This window comes from Melozone crissalis, unplaced genomic scaffold (assembly GCF_028551555.1).
Source record: "Melozone crissalis strain CALT ecotype California unplaced genomic scaffold, PUWL_Pcris_2 ptg000034l_1, whole genome shotgun sequence".
Taxonomy (NCBI): Eukaryota; Metazoa; Chordata; class Aves; order Passeriformes; family Passerellidae; genus Melozone; species Melozone crissalis.
Genome location: NW_026535812.1, coordinates 9,380,538 through 9,386,628, shown reverse-complemented (window position 1 = coordinate 9,386,628; position 6,091 = coordinate 9,380,538).

Below are 6,091 nucleotides of genomic sequence, written 5' to 3'. Positions count from 1 at the left end.
GTAAGAAAGCAAGATGAAGAGAAAATGCTTGCAGCTGAGAAGACCTGAATGTGTTGTGCATGGTCAGTCCTAACCCAGTCCAAACCCCAGGCTGAGAGCTCATAACATGCTGCCAGATACTGAACCAATCTGCTAGCCTCTTTTCCTGCTTGAGATGAACACTGCAATCATCAAGAAGAATAAATCTGTAGGTGATTTATGGGATATATTTTCTGCCTACCACCCAATCCAAGTAAGCTGGGGAAGGGAGGCTCCTGCTGCATGCTGAGGGCTGGGTCTGCAATAGGTGAGTGGAGAAACTAGCATGGCCTTGTTGTCTTCCTGTCTTGTTGAAGAGAAAGTGAACCCTGCAGTGGGGAATGAAAAAAAGATGCACTCAAAAGCAACAACCAGAAAATAACCATGTATGGGGATCATGTAACTAAAGATTCCAGTGCTGAGCAGACCTCTCCTGGCTAACCCAACCACACCTTGCATCTCATGGAGGTAAGGACCACAAGTAACAATGGAATAGTTACTGGGCTGTAAACAATTACAGTGACATTTGCATTGGTTTGTCTTGCATCTGTTTTGAATATGGTTTGTCCTGTAAGAATAGAGAAATGTTGCCTCACAGAAACTACAGAGCCAGGACCTGAGGTGGACTTAATTCACACACAAATTGTATTTTTTTGACTACTGGGGTGCAAGACGTTATCTTTGGGCTCTGGAGTGGTGCAGGATTGTATTTCAGAGTAACAGCTGCTGTTTTAATATCAAAATAAAATTGCAATATGAGAATTAATTTTCCAGTTACTTCTATTTAATGTTTGTGTTAAGAATTCAAATATTTCAGGGTTGGCATTGAAACTGAACTCCCACAGGACTTACACACAGCAGCAGTGTCTGCTCTGGGCAGCAAACATTTGGGATTAGGTTTGGGCAAGAAAAAAAAATGCAGTGACATAAGCTTTCAGGTTTGCTTTAGCACAGTTTCTGTGTAAACAACTTTCAGTCCCTTCTGTTAGTCCTGAAATAACTTGTAAAATAAGATGACTGCTTTAGAGCACGAACAGTGAGTAACTGGGTATTTTGGTTTTTTTCCCCAAAAGTGGAGAGTGAAGAGGGTGGCTTGGCAAAGGTGAACAGGATTTTTTAGCCTGCTGGAGCCAGGACTACCTGCTGAGCAAACTGAGGGGGAATACTACATGTTACAGTTACTCCTGGTGAGCCTCAGTTTTCTGCAGTACAAGGGTGAATTATGTCTCCACTCAGAAGAAGGGGAGTTCAGCTCTGCCACTTCTAGGCAGCACTCTTTTCCTTTTTTCAATGCTGGAAAAGTTTAAATGCAGGTTTGAACATAGATGCTGGTGGTATTTGCCTATAAACTGGGTAGAGGAGCTTGGGGTGAAAGGAAATGAGTTAAAAGCCTTGGAAGATGGTGGTCGAGTTAGCTGCTAAAAACTTCCTCTTCAGTAGTGCTGTAAAAACACTGTGCTCTTCCATCCTGGGAGCTGATTAATATCAAATTTCCAGTCCTGCTTGACAGAGTAATGAGTTCAATGTGATGTTTTTGCATTAAGTTTAGTGTAGTCTGTTAACCCTTAGTGTAGCAGTCTGTTAGCTGCTCTTGGAAGGCTTTGGGGAATCTGATTGCAGTCGGTAGAGGTGGCATGTTAATTGTTTCAAAGTCACCTTTGTCTCTAGGACTGTCAGGGTCTAAGGTGAATGCTCACACTGCTTGGTTCGGCCTACTCCTCCTTTACTCCCAGCTGCTTCACAGTTGAACTTTGTCATCCTGGCAAAGCTGAGCTGGTTTTGGGCCCCTGAGCCCTTCAATGTTCGAGGGTAGGAGAGCTGGGATGGAACCATCCTCAAGGAAGAACAGAGACCTGAATGTGAGAAGCTTAACTTATCACAGTAATGGATGGGTAGCTTCAAACAGGATTGCAGAATTGCTGCCCAGATGGTCTCATTGTCTGCTGTTCCTGGCTGCTCTCCACAGACACCTCACTTTCTCAGTCTTTAAAAGCACAGATAACACATCATTTGTAAACCTTTCTGAGGTGGAAAGCCCTGAGAGACTGATTGCTCTTCAGACTGAGACTGAAACCCTGGCAGGAAAAGACTGGAAAATGTTTGTGATTACAGTTGTTTTAGCTTACAGAATAAGTAGAATTTGGTAGACCTTGCCATGCATTTTCTGAGCCAGGAACATAATGAAGAAAGTAGTTAGTCATGAAGTAATTAACAGGTAAAATAGCAGGCTATTAATCTGCCAAACCATGTCTTAACTTTGTTTTTCTAACTTGAGAGAGCTCTAAAAAGGCTGATTTTCTTTTACAACTTCCACATTTCATTAACATTGTTGATTTCAAATCCTGTTTGCTGGACAGAGTGGAGAGTGTAGGGAAGGGCCAGTTCCTCAGCATGTGTACAGGGACAACTGCAGTTCAGCCTTTGGCATCACAGCACATTCCCTGCTGGCAGCCTTCTTCTGACAGCAACCTCTCCCTTAAAAACATGGCTGCATTGCCTCCCAGCAGCAACGTGGCATAATAAAGATGAAAATGAGCAAGAAGTTGAAATATCTCTTTTGTAAGCAACATTTTAAAAACTCTCCCTTGTATTTCAAAGAAACTAAAACCCAAAGAGCTTAGCCCCACCAGTTTAAACTGTGTGCATTTATTAGTAGTAATAATACCAATACCTGCAGTGGCTGAAACTTGTCTAACACTAATAATTTCCATTATTATGTGGTGCCAGGAAGCTGTGATGATATTGTATTGGATGTGACACCCAGGAGATCAGCTCCTATCAAAGGCTGTAGGGGACCCTAAAGGTGGAAGCTGCCCTCCTCCCCAAGAGGGTGGTGCTGGAGCCAGAGAGCATTCTCCCTGCTCTTGTTTCTGGGCTTGCTGCTATGGCCAGGTGGGCACTGCTCACTCACTAGGTGACACCTTGCTGTGCTGCTGCTGCAGTGGTGATGGGTTGAATTGCCAGCTCACAGCAGGATGGCAGCTCAATGCTGTGCTGTCCTCTCTTTTCTTCAGATCGTGCTCAAGTTCCCAGGAATGCTAATTTTTGCTTTCAAGATCATGATGAGGATAATTTGTACAGACTGGAAGAAATATCGGGCCCTGCCTGGGATGCATGTGCCATGCATTGTGCATTAACACAGTGTCATTTCCATTCTAACGTGCTGCCAATGCACAATCAACCCTGATGCGAGGATTATCTTCCCCAAGCCTTTTTGGTAAGTCCATGGCATCTCCCCTGAATGCTGGATCCGGGCTCCTAATGCACCACATTCCCTGTAATTAAGTGTATAAGCTCCTGAAGGGCGTTTGTGCAATAGAGGGAGTGAATCAGATGATTTTTCTTTGGGGCACCAAGCACCTGGAGCCTGTGGCCATCAGTTAATTACACTGGCTGTGAGCCACTCTGTCCTAGACAGAAGGGCTGGGTTTGTCTCCTTGGATCACAGGCAGCATTTGTTCCACGTCCAGACTAATGCGTGCTGGCTGGTTTGGGATCGGAACAGGTGGTGGAGAAGGAGAAACAGCAGAAAATGCATCCCTGCCTATCTGACCAACCTGGGCTATTCTCCCTTCCTGAAATGGCTGAGGTGAGGACACTGCAGTTGGCCTGTTCAAGGCTCTGCTGGCAGCTGTGTTCCTATGGGAAGCACAGCCCTGTGTCCCCTTTGTCCCTTCTTGCCCCAGGACCCAGCTGGCTGCTGGCTGTATCCAGTGGCAATGGGGCACTGTCAGTCCCTCTGAGAAGCAGTGGGACTGCTCCACTTTGGGCTTAAAAAGCACCCAAACCAAAACAACAACAAAATCATCACCCAAAGGAAAGCCCCCAAACCCCACTAAATCCATTCTGAGGCAAAATGATGGCATTTGAACAGTTTTGTTCTGGGGTTTTTTGTTTGTTTGTTTGTGGGGGGGGGGGGGTTGCTTTGTTTTTTGGGGGTTTGTTTTTGTTTTTGTTTTGGTTTTTTTTTTTTTCCTCCTGTTGGTAGCTCTTAACAGTGTCCTGTAAGCACCATGGCCAAGCAGAGGGGCTGAACAGGTGACTTCCCTGCCTGGCTGCCTCTGCACAAGGCAGTGATTCAGCAGGAGGTTCCTCATGTCCTCCTGTCCCCATATCCCTTGTTCCATATTCTACTTCCCCATGTCCCCTTCTCCCTCTGTCCCCATATCCTCCTGCCTCCCTGTCTCACTCTCCCCGGACCCCCTGTCCCCATTACCCCATATCTTCTTGTCCCTCTTTCCCTGCCCCGTATCTTCCTGTCCTTGCCCCCATAACCCCCTGTCCTCATATCCCTCTATCCCCACATCCCACTGTCCTTATCACCCTCTTCCCATCTCCCACTGTCTCCATCTTCCCATATGTCCATATCCTGCTGTCCCCATCCCCATCTCCCTTTATCCACTCGTCCCTCTCTCCCCCTCTCCTCCTTCCCCACATCTTCCTGTCTGCACCCCCATTTCCTCTGTACCCCTTTCCCCACATCCTCCAGTCCTCAAGTCCCTCTATCCCCCATATCTTTGGTCCCCCTATCCCTATATCCTCCTGTCCCTATATCCCGCCGTCCCTGTATCCTCGTATCCCCGCTCCCCTTGTTCCGGCGGATCCGTCCCTCAGGCGCGGGCCCGGCGCGGCCGCAGCGCCCCCTGGCGGCCCTGCGCGCACGGCGCAGCCCGGTGCCGGTCCCTCAGCCAGTCCCTCAGGCGGGGCCCCGGTGCGGGAGCAGGGAAACACCGGGGATCAGCACATCCCCCGCTCCTGCGGGACGGGGGGTCCCCAGCCAGGAGCCGGAGGAGCTGGTAGAAGGATGTACCTCCAAGCCGAAACACCAGCACGCGTCCCTAGCCAAGGTCAGCAGGATGATGAGTAGCAGATGATGAGGCTGGAGGGAATGTCTCATGTGATAAGAAAGGAAGGTTAAAAACAGCTCATAACCACTAGTCATCAAAAAAAGTGTTTGGATAGCAGTTCTTGAAAACATTTCCCTATGGATGTGCCATCCTAGAGCTGCATATTCGTTCAGAATCCCTGCTGTGAAACCTCTGTATGTGGAGAACATCATCTTCCCCTCTTTGGGCAGCGAGCCAGACTCACCTCTGACAACTGGCAGCAGCTAAGCAGGTCAGGCTTAAAAACAGGGGAATAAGTGCATACAAGACTGAATAACCAGAGCATTGGGCAACAAAGTGCCTTTTAGTGTCTGCTTGGATCACAAATTGTCATTCTGACTGCAGATATGTCCACTGGGCCAAGAACTGCATTGCTATTCACAAGCACAGGGAAACTTTGCACAGCAACCATGGTCAAGGCCTGAAGTATTGTGTTTGAAGGATTTTAGATCCAGCTATGCCAGGTATTTTGCTTCAGTGGTCATTGCCTGTTGCTTTGACTGGGATGATTTGTTAGGCCAGACCTGGAGTAATACCCTTGTCCTCAGTGACCAAGTCACTCTGGAAATAGAAAGGAAAAATAAGGAAGCAGTGAAAAAAACTGAGGCAAAACAAACTCTATTTAACCACATGTATCTTTGAAGCTTCAAGCTGGACCCATTCTTCCTGTGCCAGTTTCCTTTGCTGTATAGCCAATCTCCCTTACTGGCTTTCTCAGCTACAAAATTCCTCTCTTGGGACAGATCAGGGGAAAGACAATTGCTGTCTGCTGCCCTCCCCCAGGATGGTGGGGAAGCCTCGTTCACCCTCCCTGACTGCGGGTGTGTGACACGGTCTGTGACAGCTCATCAAATGACACAATCCCCAGCACCCTGCTCCAGGAGGTTTGTCTGCACCTCATCTTGGAGCTCATCTCTTCGGGCTCAGCTCTGTCTGGGCATTTTCAGTTAAGCCCAGAGTGTGCTGGCTATATCCAAATGCTGGTATTCAGATATAAGACCAAAAACCAAGCACCGAGGGAAGGAATTCTGCTGTTGGTCACCCAGCTACGTGGCCAACATTCCCATGCAGTGAACACAGAGAAAATAACAGCACAAGCCAGCTGCTTAAGAACTTATAGGATGAAGGATTACAGCTGCTTTAACAGACAGAAAGGAGCTAATGTATTTCCTGTGACTACACGTCCT